This window comes from Scyliorhinus torazame, chromosome 21 (assembly GCF_047496885.1).
Source record: "Scyliorhinus torazame isolate Kashiwa2021f chromosome 21, sScyTor2.1, whole genome shotgun sequence".
NCBI classification, from domain to species: Eukaryota; Metazoa; Chordata; class Chondrichthyes; order Carcharhiniformes; family Scyliorhinidae; genus Scyliorhinus; species Scyliorhinus torazame.
In genome coordinates this window covers 120,009,527-120,025,121 of record NC_092727.1, presented here as the reverse complement: position 1 = coordinate 120,025,121, position 15,595 = coordinate 120,009,527, and the positions used below count along the sequence as shown (strand labels likewise).

The 15,595-nt window shown below is 50.5% G+C and overlaps 1 protein-coding gene across 2 annotated transcripts in view; it reads right to left on the bottom strand.

The window, feature by feature from the left end:
- LOC140398583 (oxysterol-binding protein-related protein 7-like) overlaps positions 1–10,452 on the bottom strand; it is a 114,208-nt gene extending 103,756 nt beyond the window's left edge. For both annotated transcript variants that reach the window (XM_072487405.1, XM_072487406.1), the window contains exon 1: positions 9,968–10,452. The gene's annotated coding sequence lies outside the window, so the exon portion shown is untranslated. The remainder of the gene's footprint in view (positions 1–9,967) is intronic.
- Between the last annotated feature and the right edge of the window lie 5,143 nt (positions 10,453–15,595).

The following is a 15,595-nucleotide window of genomic DNA, read 5'->3' as shown; positions in this document are numbered from 1 at the left end:
TGCGGTTTACACATCCTGCATGGAGAATTGGGGGAGGTGGGGGGAGTGGGGTTTTAATAGTATAATGTGCTTCTGGATTCAAATGAGAGTACAGATGTCAGGATATTTTCATAGAAATCAAAGATCACGACCCCATGTCTCAGCTGAGACGTGGGAGCTGAGACATGGGGTGATGATCTTTGATTTCTATGAAAATATCCTGACATCTGTACTCTCATTTGAATCCAGAAGCACATTATACTATTAAAACCCCACTCCCCCAATTCTCCATGCAGGATGGAGCAGGCGAGAAAAAAGGCGCACAATCTGCTGCCAAGACTCGTTCGAGTCCTTCGTGATATCCCTCCCACATAAAGGGACAGTTCCTGACCCCAGATGCGAAGGCTTGTATCGATCGATGAGTCTATTGGGATTGTCTCTCTCTCTCCCCAGCCCCCACAATCATTTATATTATTCATGCAAGAGCCTGGGCAGCGATTCTACAATGCAGGCTTCATAATTACCACTCCACATTCCACAAGGAGTCAACAAATAAAATTCAGGGACAGGGGTGCAATTTGGCACATTCCCACACCCCCAGGGGCAATTGCAAGATCCTTTCTACCATCTCATCCACAAGAGATGGAGGGAAGATAGAATTGGAATCGCTCTCTCTCCTTGCAGTCTTAGGAAGTGAGGTTATGATAAAAAGGCTGCTCTCTCAAACCATCAAATCTCAGTTTCTCCAAACCCTCATCAATAATCACTATTTATACTCCAAATACGGCACTACAATAAAACAGATCTGGCATTAAATAGTTCTCCTGGATTAGATTCAAACCTGGCTTCAATATCAGAGTTCAATATCTAGCTCCATATCAACCATATAAACGCATAGTGACAAGAATATGTTGCATTTCCACTTAAACTCAGAATCTACATGGGAAGCTAGGTTCTATGTAAATATGCTTAATAATAATAATAATAATAATAATAATAATAATAATAATAATAATAATAATCGCTTATTGTCACAAGTAGGCTTCAGTTAAGTTACTGTGAAAAGCCCCTCGTCGCCACATTCTGGTGCCTGTTTGGGGAGGCTGGTACGGGAATTGAACTCGCGCTGCTGCATTACAAGCCAGCTGTTTAGCCCACTGTGCTAAACCAGCCCCAATAAAGGAGGTAGACAGAAAACTACAGGCCATTAGCCTGCCATCAGTTGTCAGGGAAAATGCTACAATCTATTATTAAATAAGTCTCAACAATGCACTTAGAAAGTCATGGAATGATCAGGCAGAGTCAACATGGGTTCACAAAAGGAAAATCATGTTTTGACAAATTTATTAGAGCATGTAACTAGTACAGCAGGTTAAAGGAGAGCCAGTACCTGCAAGGTACTAGACAGGGTAGATTCAGAAAGAATGTTCCCGATGGTGGGGGAGTCCAGAAACCAGGGGTCATAGTTTGAAGACAAGGGGTAAGTAAGCCTTTTAGGACTGAGGTGAGGAGAAACGTCTTCACCCAGACAGTGGTGAATCTGTGGAATTCGCTACCACAGAAAGTAGTTGAGGCCAAAATGTTGTGTAACTTCAGGAAGGAATTAGATATAGCTCCTGGGGCTAAAGGGATCAAGTGATACGGGGGGGGGGTTCAGGGTATTGAACTTGATGATCAGCCATGATCATGATGAATGGCGGAGCAGGCTCGAAGGGCCGAATGGACTCCTCCTGCTTCTATTTTCTATGTTTCTACTAGGATTGTTTTAAAAAAGCACTCGATAAGGCGCCACACAAAAAGGTTAATATGCAAGATGTGGGCTGATGGGGTTGGAGGTAATAGGGATAGAGAATCATAGAATTTACAGTGAAGGAGGCCATTCGGCCCATTGAGTCTGCACCAGCCCTTGGAAAAAGCACCCTACCCAAGGTCACACCTCCACCCTATCCCCGTAACTCCACTTAACCTTTTTGGACACCAAGGGCAATTTAGCATAGCCAATCCACCTAACCCGCACATCTTTGGACTGGGTAATGGATAGGAGGCAGAGGGGAGAGACAAATGGGGCATTTTCAAGTTGGCAGGCTGCAACTACTGGAGTGCCGCAAGGATCAGTGCTGGGGGCCTCCGCTATTTACAAACTTGTGGCACTTTCTGCCTTTTCCCACAACCTTGTCCAGTATTCCGATTCAAATAATCATCTAATGCCCTCTTGAATGTGATGCATCAAGGGTAATGTATCCAAGTTTTCTGACAATACAAAGCTAAGTGGGAATGTGAACTGTGAGATGGCACAAAGACACTGCAAAGAGACACACTGAGTGGGCAACAGGTGGCAGGGGGAGTACAACGTGGGCACGTGGCAGATTATTCACTTTGGTAAGAATAGAAAAGCAGATTTTTTTTCTTTTAAGAATAGATATGGAACTTCAAATGATGTTCATGGAGTGAATTGGGTTGTACTCATACAGGCAACTCGTTAGCCTGCAGGCCCAGAGCAATTAGGGCAGCAAATGGTATGCTGGCTTTTATTTGCAAATTCGATTGGAGTACAAGAATGAGCAAATCTTGCTCCCATTACGTTAGGCATTGATGAAGCCACACCTGAAGCAGGGTCTGGAATTTTATTCTCCTTATCCAAACGTTTACTTGAATTGGAGGAAGTACAGCACAGGATCCTGGGGTGAGAGGGTTGCCCGCTGATGAGAAGTGGAGTAAATTGGATCAAATTCTCTGGAATTCATTCGAACTGAGAGGTGGTCCCGTTGAACACACAAGATTCTGACGGGTCTTGACAGGGTGGACTCAGAGATGGTGTTCCCCTGGCTGGGAAAATCAAGAACAGAGTCGCAGGATAAGGAGCTGATGGTTTGGGACTGAGGTGAGGGGAAAACCTTTCCCTCGGGGAGGGTTGTGAACCTTTGGAATTCTCTACCCTAGAGCAGGCAGTCAAACTCGGGGGCGCCGTCCGTCGCGGCGCTCCCGATCGCGCAAATCCACGCGCAACAGCCACTGCAGCCGGCTTTTAACTACGCCGGCTGCAAGCGGCCTTCAAAACGGCCACGAACATATTAAAAAAATTTGGCCGCACTGCAAAAGCGTGCCAGATCATCGATGCGCATGCGCAAAACTATGCACATTCACACCGATGATCAGGCATGCATGCGCAGTGTGGCCGCATTTTTTTTAAAAATACGGCCGCAGCCTTTTGTTTTCAAGGTCGGGGCCAAAGGGACCATTGAGGCAAAGGGACCCGAAACCATATCCTCCATTTTTGTCAGCAACAAACAAGGTAAGAGAAAATGGTGGGTCGCGAAGGTCGGCCGGCGTGGGTCGCGAAGGTCGGCCAGCGTGGGTCGCGAAGGTCGGCCAGCGTGGGTCGCGAAGGTCGGCCAGCGTGGGTCGCGAAGGTCGGCCAGCGTGGGTCGCGAAGGTCGGCCAGCGTGGGTCGCGAAGGTCGGCCAGCGTGGGTCGCGAAGGTCGGCCAGCGTGGGTCGCGAAGGTCGGCCAGCGTGGGTCGCGAAGGTCGGCCAGCGTGGGTCGCGAAGGTCGGCCAGCGTGGGTCGCGAAGGTCGGCCAGCGTGGGTCGCGAAGGTCGGCCAGCGTGGGTCGCGAAGGTCGGCCAGCGTGGGTCGCGAAGGTCGGCCAGCGTGGGTCGCGAAGGTCGGCCAGCGTGGGTCGCGAAGGTCGGCCAGCGTGGGTCGCGAAGGTCGGCCAGCGTGGGTCGCGAAGGTCGGCCAGCGTGGGTCGCGAAGGTCGGCCAGCGTGGGTCGCGAAGGTCGGCCAGCGTGGGTCGCGAAGGTCGGCCAGCGTGGGTCGCGAAGGTCGGCCAGCGTGGGTCGCGAAGGTCGGCCAGCGTGGGTCGCGAAGGTCGGCCAGCGTGGGTCGCGAAGGTCGGCCAGCGTGGGTCGCGAAGGTCGGCCAGCGTGGGTCGCGAAGGTCGGCCAGCGTGGGTCGCGAAGGTCGGCCAGCGTGGGTCGCGAAGGTCGGCCAGCGTGGGTCGCGAAGGTCGGCCAGCGTGGGTCGCGAAGGTCGGCCAGCGTGGGTCGCGAAGGTCGGCCAGCGTGGGTCGCGAAGGTCGGCCAGCGTGGGTCGCGAAGGTCGGCCGGCGTGGGTCGCGAAGGTCGGCCGGCGTGGGTCGCGAAGGTCGGCCAGCGTGGGTCGCGAAGGTTGGCAAAAATGGGTCCCCGGAAAAAAAGTTTGAAAAACACTGATCTAGAGGGTTTGTGCATGGCCCATTGTTGAGTTTCTCGGGGGCCGATATAGACCCTTTTGATGTAAGGGTATCAAGGAATGTGGGGAGCAGGCGTGAGAATTGAGGCAGTTGTCCAGCAATAATTGTGCTACACGGCTGAGCCGACACGAGGTGCAGTATAATCCTCCTCTTTCTTACATTGTTACTACATGGTAGGCAATGAGCCCACACATCACACACATCTAATCCAGCCCTAATATTTAGTCATTAGACCTAATACCCACTTAAGTATTTGTCAAAGTCTCCCTCCTCAAGACCCCCGGTCTCAACTTGTAGGCATTTCTAAAGTCACTGATGTTGTAAACTCATTAGGGCATGCTTTCATTGTAATTGCACTGCACATATTTAGCTCCCTCCCCACCCCCAAAAAGAATGCACACGTGACCTGTCTGAACATTTGACCTGAACAAAGGCAAATTCAGCAAGGCCTTTAAAGCAATTCACAAAGAAAACATAGAAAGTGCCACCCAGGAATGTTAATAACTGCAACTGAAATCGGAGTGGGTGAGGACGGGAGAGGTTATCGCATAGCCAGGCTAGGTGCGGGAGAAAATGTTTTTTTTGAATCATAGAATCTACAGTGCAGAAGGGGGCCATTCAGCCCATCGAGTCTGCACCAGCCCTTGGAAAGAGCACCCTATTTAAGATCACACCACCACCCTATCCCCATAACCCAGCAACCCTTTTTGGACACTAAGGGCAATTTAACACGGCCGATCCACCTAAGCTGCACATCTTTAGACTGTGGGAGGAAACCGGAGCACCCGGAGGAAACCCACGCACACACGGGGAGAACGTGCAGACTCTGCACAGACAGTGACCCAAGCCGGGAATCGAACCTGGGACCCTGGAGCTGTGAAGCAACAGTGCTAACCACTGTGCTACCGTTTTGAGCTACTCTTTCATCTTTCAACTGCACGCTATGACAGAACCTGTCGGTGGAGGGAAAGCGCAGAGAACTTGCCACTTACTGATCTTTCTTTCAAATGGTTTGATCAATCTGTGAATGCGGATTACATAATTTGAAGAATTAGTTTTGTGGATTTAGGAGTTCTATTGTTTGAAACGGAACAAGCAGGAGGATTAACATTTTTAGCTCCAGGTGACTTATCAAATTACATGAAAAGTGCTGCCAAGAACAGCTCTTTCCAGTCGAAAAGGCCAAGTCATATCGTTGGGCTTTTTAAATTAAACAAAGTTAATGTTTGATGGTAAAAGCAAATTACTGCAGATGCTGGAATCTGAAACAACAACAGAAAATGCTGGCAATCTCAGCAGATTTTTTTAAAAAAATTTAGAGTACCCAATTATTGTTTTCCAATTAAGGGGTAATTTAGCACGGCCAATCCCCCTACCCTGCACATCTTGCGAGACCCGCGCAGACACGGGGAGAACATGCAAGCACCTCATGGACTGTGACCCGGGGCTGGGATCGAACACTGAGGCAGCAGTGCCAACCACTGCACGAAAACGTGCCACCGCCAATCTGAACAGGTCTGACAGCATCCGTGGAGAGAAAACAGAGCTAAGGTTTCGAGTTTAGATCCAGACTGGAAACGTTCGCCCCATTCTCGCTCCACAGTGCTGTCAGATCTGCTGAGATTGTCCAGCATTTCCTGTGTTCACATTTTGTGGTCTGTGTACACCTGTGTCAGGGAAGGTTCATCTTAAAACACAAACACTTCTCTTAACAGTTTATGTTTTACATATGAATATATACATTCAGAGGAGGAGTAGACCACTCGGCCCCTCGAGCCTGCTCCCCATGCAATAAAATCATGGCTGATCTGATTGTAAACTCAACCCCACACACCTGCTAATCCACAATAACCTTTCACCCACTTGTTAATCGATATCGTTAATCGTTAAAGAGAAAAGATTTCCCTTCATCTCAGTCTTAAAGGAGCGACCCCTTATCTTTAAAAAGTGACCCCTAATTAGAGATCCTCCGACAAGAGGAAATTCTCTCCACGTCCACTCTGTCAATACCCCTCAGGATCATAAAGGTTTCGACCATGTCACCTCTTACCCTTGTAAACTCCCTAGAGGATACAAACCAAGCCTCTCCAACCTTTCCTCATAAGACAGCCCGCCTATTCCCGATATTAGTCCAGTTAACAAATGAAAGTGCTGCCTAGATCACCTCTTTCCAGTCAAAAGATCAAGTTATATCGCTATGCTTTTTAAATGAAACTCAGGAGATATTAAATTCTGGTCTGTGTGGACCGGTGTCAGGGAAGGCTGATTTTAAACACAAACGCTTCCCTTCATGGTTTATGTTTTAAGAGGGTTTGTAATGAGCAGACTGCCCCTCCCATGGAGGTTAACCACATTCGCACGTCATTGCTTCACAGGTCTCACCACTCTGCTTCAGAACCGCTTAGATAGTTTCCTTGAGGAAATGCTAAAGACACAAGTAACTGTCACAAGGCACACTGCACCTGAAGATTCTATATCACAATCAGCTGGTAATTACTCCATCATGTTGTTCCCATTCAGCCCCTGCCTAACACCACTGAGGGTGCGGTATCATGACTAGGACTACACGGATTCAAGTAGGCAAGGAACCACCACCAGAACACAACTAGTAATGGGCAAATAAACTGCGGCCTTACCAGTGTCTTCCCAGACCTGGTAAAAGTTTCTTTTAACCCACAGTTTGCCCAGCACAATACAACCAACAAGTGATGGTTCTTCACTGTTTTGAAAAAGGCCCCAGTTCCATTAGAAGCTGGGAACAAGGCTAGAATTCGACACATTGCACCAGTAGGGGCACCAGTAGGGCATGAAGAGTTATTCAATTGTAAAACGTGGATTTGCAATTGCTCCAAAGTCAGTTTCCCAGCTTCAAATATTGGCTGCAAACTCCACACACACCACCCGGTGCCTGGGGAAGGGTCCATACACAGCAGCGATGCAAAAACACCACTGCCAACCTGTTTGGAGCAGGCTAGCAAGTCAGCCGGACTGTTGCCGCAACGCAACAATGGCACATGGCATCCATTTCTGAAACAGTGCAAAAGCTCGACCACATCAGGCGGGTCTGATTTTCAAAACATTGTGGGACATCCGAACTCAGGTGACCATTTAACCCTTCCTTAAAACTTTTGAAATCACCAATAATCATCTGGCTTGGAACCATTGAAGCTTTGATTCAACTAAAGCACCCAACCACCAGAATACATGAACCCTCCCCTGTCAAGGTCAACTTCAGCTGCACCCTGGAGGGCTACAGTCAAAGAACTCCATGTTGCCCACATTAGCCATGATAAATTGCCCTTAGTGACCAAAAAGGTCAGGAGGGGTTATTGGGTTACGGGGATAGGGTGGAAGTGAGGGCTCAAGTGGGTCGGTGCGGACTCGATGGGCCGAATGACCTCCTTCTGCACTGTATGTTCTATGTACAGACAAATTGGGGACAGTCATGACAGGAAATAACAAGTGGGGTTAAAAAAGACGCAAGCTCACGTGAAAGTCCTGATAAACTAGCCAAGTATCAAACACATGACAGCCAAGCAAGTTCCATTCCTTATCCGATGTCCACGGTGCCCCAGTGCACTTCACGAGATGACGATCACGAGGTGGGAACTTGACCATTATTCATTCCCATGGTGTTCCAGTACAATGCAGCACTACTATCGCTGACCCCAATTCAGATCAACCAACACAGCACACATCAGGCATTGAAAATCTGGGCCCAGTCTGTAAAGTGTACATTGTCCAAAAGCCAGTAACTTTGCCTCTTGAGCCCCCAGGGTAATCTTAAATCACTCGCCACCTGTAACCCAACAAGAAGGCAGTGAACACACTGCACCCATGTTGATCTTGACATATGGAGCGGGAGGAGAAGAGGAGGCCAAGGGAGAGAGAAAGCAGACAAGAGGAGGAGGAACAGATAAAGCAGGAGATGGAAGAAGCATCCATTCATTTTCATTCAGCCTCCTGTAACACAGCCTGAAATGTAAACTCAACCATGCATGCAAGGGAATTGTGGGCACAAGAATACATCCCAGTCCTTGACCCACTTTCCTTGGTTCTTAACAGATCATCCTGCATAAAGCTCATAATGACAAGGTCTCACAATTACAAACAGCGTAGACACAATATTGCTAATGTTACAACCTCCCCCAGCTCCCAGGCACCGCGCTCCCAACCCCAGGCGCAGCGCTCCCAACCCCAGGCGCAGCGCCCAGCAACCCCAGGCGCAGCGCCCAGCAACCCCAGGCGCAGCGCCCAGCAACCCCAGGCGCAGCGCCCAGCAACCCCAGGCGCAGCGCCCAGCAACCCCAGGCGCAGCGCCCCACAACCCCAGGCGCAGCGCCCCACAACCCCTGGCGCAGCGCCCCACAACCCCAGGCGCAGCGCCCCACAACCCCAGGCGCAGCGCCCCACAACCCCAGGCGCAGCGCCCCACAACCCCAGGCGCAGCGCCCCACAACCCCAGGCGCAGCGCCCCACAACCCCAGGCGCAGCGCCCCACAACCCCAGGCGCAGCGCCCCACAACCCCAGGCGCAGCGCCCCACAACCCCAGGCGCAGCGCCCCACAACCCCAGGCGCAGCGCTCCACAACCCCAGGCGCAGCGCCCCACAACCCCAGGCGCAGCGCCCCACAACCCCAGGCGCAGCGCCCCACAACCCCAGGCGCAGCGCCCCACAACCCCAGGCGCAGCGCCCCACAACCCCAGGCGCAGCGCCCCACAACCCCAGGCGCAGCGCCCCACAACCCCAGGCGCAGCGCCCCACAACCCCAGGCGCAGCGCCCCACAACCCCAGGCGCAGCGCCCCACAACCCCAGGCGCAGCGCCCCACAACCCCAGGCGCAGCGCTCCACAACCCCAGGCGCAGCGCTCCACAACCCCAGGCGCAGCGCTCCACAACCCCAGGCGCAGCGCTCCACAACCCCAGGCGCAGCGCTCCACAACCCCAGGCGCAGCGCCCAGCAACCCCAGGCGCAGCGCCCAACAACCCCAGGCGCAGCGCCCAACAACCCCAGGCGCAGCGCCCAACAACCCCAGGCGCAGCGCTCAACAACCCCTGGCGCAGCGCCCCACAACCCCAGGCGCAGCGCCCCACAACCCCAGGCGCAGCGCCCCACAACCCCAGGCGCAGCGCCCCACAACCCCAGGCGCAGCGCTCCACAACCCCAGGCGCAGCGCTCCACAACCCCAGGCGCAGCGCTCCACAACCCCAGGCGCAGCGCTCCACAACCCCAGGCGCAGCGCTCCACAACCCCAGGCGCAGCGCTCCACAACCCCAGGCGCAGCGCTCCACAACCCCAGGCGCAGCGCTCAACAACCCCAGGCGCAGCGCTCAACAACCCCAGGCGCAGCGCTCAACAACCCCAGGCGCAGCGCTCAACAACCCCAGGCGCAGCGCTCAACAACCCCAGGCGCAGCGCTCAACAACCCCAGGCGCAGCGCTCCACAACCCCAGGCGCAGCGCTCCACAACCCCAGGCGCAGCGCTCCACAACCCCAGGCGCAGCGCTCCACAACCCCAGGCGCAGCGCTCCACAACCCCAGGCGCAGCGCTCCACAACCCCAGGCGCAGCGCTCCATAACCCCAGGCGCAGCGCTCCACAACCCCAGGCGCAGCGCTCAACAACCCCAGGCGCAGCGCTCAACAACCCCAGGCGCAGCGCTCAACAACCCCAGGCGCAGCGCCCAACAACCCCAGGCGCAGCGCTCCACAACCCCAGGCGCAGCACCCCACAACCCCAGGCGCAGCACTCACAATTCCATATCTGACAGTCAGTGTGTAAAATGAGCCACTTGTCTCAGGTGCCAGTATTGCTGAGCTCTCTCTGTTCAGGCTGTTGCTGATTGTTCTCTGACCTTGCTCTCGGTGGCTCTGGGATGTGAGACGCGCGGAGTCAGGTGTGTGCCAGCTTCAGCTTGATCAAATCCTCTGCACAAACAGAGGCAGGCTCCCGCTCCCCATTCGCAGCAGCTGCCCCAGGGGCAATGCCGCCGACCCAGCCTCTCCTCAGCAAAGGCAGCAGCAGAATGGAAACCTCCCCCAGCACAATGTGGAAGCCTGGCCACCTGCAAGCCGGTCAAAGCTGCCAACTCCTCTCCCCAGGGACGGCGGGTTCCAAATTCCGGAGCAGCTCCAGCTCCAACGTGGGACGCTTCTCTCCTTCCTTTTGGCCCAATCCTACCGCCGGCAGGTTCCTGCTTCTTGTCTCTTCCGTGTCCGCCCGCTGCCTCCACCCCCCCCTCCCCAGGGTTATCCTGCCCGACCTCACCTCGCCCTGTCAATCAGAGCATCATTCCCGCCCAGGGACACGTCAGCCAATTGGGTGATGGCTTCAATGTGCCAGCCAATTGGGTGATGGTTACAATGTGACAGCCAATTGGGTGAAGGCTTCAATGTGGCAGCCAATTAGGTGATGGTTACAATGTGACAACCAATTGGGTGATGGCTACAATGTGGCAGCCAATTGGGTGATGGTTACAACGTGACAGCCAATTGGGTTATGGTTACAATGTGGCAGCCAATTGGGTGATGGCTACAATGTGGCAGCCAATTGGGTGATGGTTACAACGTGACAGCCAATTGGGTGGTGGTTACAATGTGACAGCCAATTGGGTGATGGTTATAATGTGGCAGCCAATTGGGTGATGGTTACAATGTGACAGCCAATTGGGTGGTGGTTACAATGTGGCAGCCAATTGGGTGATGGTTACAATGTGACAGCCAATTGGGTGATGGTTATAATGTGGCAGCCAATTGGGTGATGGTTACAATGTGACAGCCAATTGGGTGGTGGTTACAATGTGGCAGCCAATTGGGTGATGGTTACAATGTTAAACCAATCGGGAAGGGGTCCGTAAAGATGGCAGCCAATAGTAAAATGAAACATCCCAATGCATCCAATGGGCGCAGGCCAATAGAAGGTGGCGACATTGGCTGCAGTCAATAGCAAATAGAAATCACTTTGATTACATCCTCGCTTCAAAGTGACAGATCAAAACAGCCGACAAGTGCACGCACTGATCAAAGGCTACATTCATGTCGGCCTAATAAATAATCAAGTGCATTTACTAGTTTGCAGCCAAATGAAGTACACCCACTCCCTTCATTGTGCAACAGTGAATGTCAAACCCTCAGATTCGTAGAATAGTTACATCTCAGAAGGAGACCATTCAGTTCATTGAGCCTATGCCAACTCTCGGTAGGAGGAATTTAGCTTGTTCCACGTCCCTGAAACATTTTTATTCAGGTGTCATTCATAAGACATAGGAGCAGAATTAGGCTACTCGGCCCATCGAGTCTGTTCCGCCATTCGATCATGGCTGATATGTTTCTCATCCCCATTCTCCTGCCTTCTCCCCATAACCCCTGATCCCCCTATTAATCAAGAACCTATCTATCTCTGTCTTAAAGACACTCAGTGATTTGGCCTCCACAGCCTTCTGCAGCAGAGTTCCACAGATTCACCACCCTCTCCCTGAAGAAATTCCTCTTCATCTCAGTTTCAAAGGATTGTCCCTACAGTCTGAGACTGTGCCCGGGGGTACTAGTTTTTCCTTCTGGTGGAAACATCCTCTCCACATCCACTCTAACCAGTCCTCTCGGTATGCTGTAAATTTCAATAGATGCCCTCTCATCCTTCTAAATTCCAATGAGTACAGACCAAGTGTCCTCAACCAATCCTCATATGGCAGGCTCTTAATTCCAGGGGTCATTCTTGTGAACCTCCTCTGGACCCTTTCCAAGGCCAGCACATCCTTCCTTAGGTATGGGGCCCAATACTGCTCACAGTACTCCAAATGGAGTCTGACCAGAGCACTATACAGCCTCAGAAATACTTCCCTGCTCTTGTATTCTAGCCCTCTTGACATGAATGCTAACATTGCATTTGGCTTCCTACCCTTAAGAGAATCTTGAACTAGTCCCTTTGTACTTCTGATTTCTTGAGCTTTTTCCAATTTAGAAAATAGTTTATGCCTCCATTCTTCCTACCAAAGTGCATAACCTCACACTTTTCCACATTGTATTCCATCTGCCACTTCTTTGCCAACTCTCCTAGTCTGTCCAAGTCCTTCTGCAACCCCCTGCTTCCTCAATACTACCTGTCCCTCTGCATATTTTTGTATCATCTGCAAATGTAGCAATAGTGCCCTCAGTTCCTTCTTCCAGATCATTAATGTATATTGTGAAAAGCTGTGGGCCCAATACCGACCTCTGAGGCACAACACATCACTGCCATCCTGAAAAAGACCCCGTTATGCCCACTCTCTGTCTTCTACCAGTAAGCTAATCCACTAATCATGCCAGGATCTTACCCTTAACACCATGAACTCTTAGCCTGTTTAACAGCATTCAATACACACCTTGTCAAAGGCCCTCTGGAAATCTAAATAGATCACGTCAAACATGTTCTACTTTGTCGAACTTCCTCGTTACCTCCTCAAAGAATTCTAACAGATTTGTCAGACATGACCTCCCCTTGACAAAGCCATGCTGACGCAGCCCTATTTTGTCATGCACTTCCAAGTACTCCACAATCTCATCTTTTTCTTCAAATAAAGAGTACCCAATTATTATTTTTTTTCCAATTAAGGGGCAATTTAGCATGGCCAATCCACCTAACCTGCACATCTTTGGGTTGTGGGGGTGAAACCCACGCAGACATGGGGAGAATGTGCAAACTTCACACGGAACGTGACCCAGGACCGGGATTCGAATCCGGGGTCTCAGCGCCGCAGTCCCAGTGCTATCCACTGTGCCATCCTCACAATCTCATCTTTAATAATGGACTGTAAAATCTTACCAATGACCAAAGTCAGGGTAACCGGCCTATGATTTCCCGTCTTCTGCCTCCTTCACTACTGAAACAGGGGTTTACATTAGCCATTTCCCAGTCATCTGAGATTCTTCCTGCCTCCAAGATATTCCTGAAAGATCACCACCAATGTTTCCACAATCTCCGCGGCTATCTCCTGTAGACCCTGGGGTGTAGTCCATCTGGTCCAGGTGATTTATCCACCTTCAGACTTTTCAGTTTGCCCAGAACCTTCAACCTTCTCTTTAGTGATGGCCACTACACTCACCTCTGCCCCCTGATTCTACTGAAGTTCAATTCCTTCCACCGCCAGCTTGTGCAGTGCATTCCTGATCATAACCAGCTGTGGCATAGAAAGGGTTCTCTCTCTTACCTTTATGCCGCTATCAACACCTTCAACAGTCCTCAACACTGCCATTAACACTCCCCTTGCCTTGTGTTCTAAACATCTTTGCACAATCTCTCCCACACCTATCACTGACCTTCTATTTTGCGCCATGCCTTCTTAAACAGTATAAAATTGATCAAATTTTTGTCCCGCTTTGGCTCTGATGAAGTTGTACGGACCTGAAACGCGAACTCTGATTCTCTCTCCACATATGTTGCCAGACTGCTGGGCTTTTCCAGTATTTTCTGTTTTGATTTCAGATTTTCAGTATTCAAATATTTTGCCTTTATCCTTGTGTCATTTTGTTTCAATAATCACTTTAAAAGATTCTTGACTTTTCACCTATCGAGAACAGTTTATCACCATCTGTACTCATGATTTTCTTTTAAATTTAGAGCACCCAATTCTTTTTTTTCCGATTAAGGACCAATTTAGCATGGACAAACTACCTGTGCTGCACATGGGCAGCAAGGTAGCACAGTGGTTAGCACAGTTGCTTCACAGCTCCAGGGTCCCAGGTTCGATTCCTGGCTTGGGTCACTGTCTGTGCGGAGTCTGCACATCCTCCCCGTGTGTGCGTGGGTTTCGTCCGGGTGCTCCGGTTTCCTCCCACAGTCCAAAGATGTGCAGAGGCAGGTGGATTGGCTATGTCAAATTGCTCTTAGTGTCCAAAAAGGTTAGCTGGGATTAAGAGATAGGGTGGAGGTGCGGGATTAGGTGGGGTGCTCTTTCCAAGGGCCGGTGCAGACTCGTTGGGCCGAATGGCCTCCTTCTGTACTGTAGATTCTATGATTCTAATGGAAGTACTCAGCAAATCTGACAGCATCTGTGGATGAAGGAACAGTGGTAACATTTCAGGCGGGTGATCTTTCCTCAGAACTGGGAAGCTAATTGTTTCTCTTCAGTCCGTCTCTCTCTGGTGTGGGGCTTGCACCCATGAGCTTCACTCAGAACCAAAATATGTTACCACTTTTAAAAAGAAATATCTACCACAAGGACTGCAGCTGTTCAAGAAGACAGCTCACCACAACCTTCTCAAGGACAATCAGGGAATGAGAAATAGCCAGTGACACTCACATCCCATAAATTCTTTTCAAAAAGTTACTGATTTATATTTCTAAAGCCTCCCAACAACTACACTTCCCAGACCAAAATACCAAGTGACTTTTTTTATGTTTTAAAATAAATTTAGAATACCCAATTCATTTTTTCCAATTAAGGGGCAATTTATCGTGGCCAATCCACCTACCCTGCACATCTTTGGGTTGTGGGGGTGAGACCCACGCAGACATGGGGTGAATGCGGGCAGCACGGTGGCGCAGTGGTTAACATTGCTGCCTCACGGCACCGAGATCCCAGGTTCGATCCCGGCTCTGGGTCACTGTCCATGTGGAGTTTGCACATTCTCCTCGTGTTTGTGTGGGTTTCGTCCCCACATCCCAAAGATGTTCAGGCTTGGCGGATTGGCCACGCTAAATTGCCCCTTAATGGGAAAAAATGAATTGGGTACACTAAATTTATTTTTAAAAAGACATGGGGTGAATGTGCAACCTCCACATGGACAGTGGCCCAGGGCCAGGATCGAACCTGGGAGCTCGGTGCCGTGAGGCAGCAGTGCTAACCACTGTGCTACCGTGCTGCCCTAAAATACCATGTGACTTAACTGTTGACATCACCCAAAAACAAATATAGACAGCAGTTTTGTTGCCCTTTTACACAAACTATGAGACATACATTTGATGCAAAAGTGTGCTTCATGGTTAAGAGTATACAAGGCAGCAAACCATTCCTGCCGTGTTCAATTCTCATATTTTCTCACAGACCAGATTCAGAATCATGAGACACATCTTCTTACAGCTCAATCAGTGCAAAAATGAATTATCAATTAAATCATCCAACTTACTGATTTGTTAATTATGTTATTATCTCAAAAGCTAGAAGATGATCCACCATTTGGGAACATTATCCATTATACAAAGTGCTAATTAAAAATTAGCCGCAGAATTTCATAGAATCATGGAATCCCTACAGTGCAGAAGGAAGCCATTCGGTCCATCGTGTCTGTACCAACCTTCTGAAAGAGCACTCTACCCAAGCCCTCTCCCCCACCCTTTCCCCCTAACTTAATCTACACTAAGGGGCAATTTAGCACGGCCAATCCACCCAATCTGCACATCTTTAC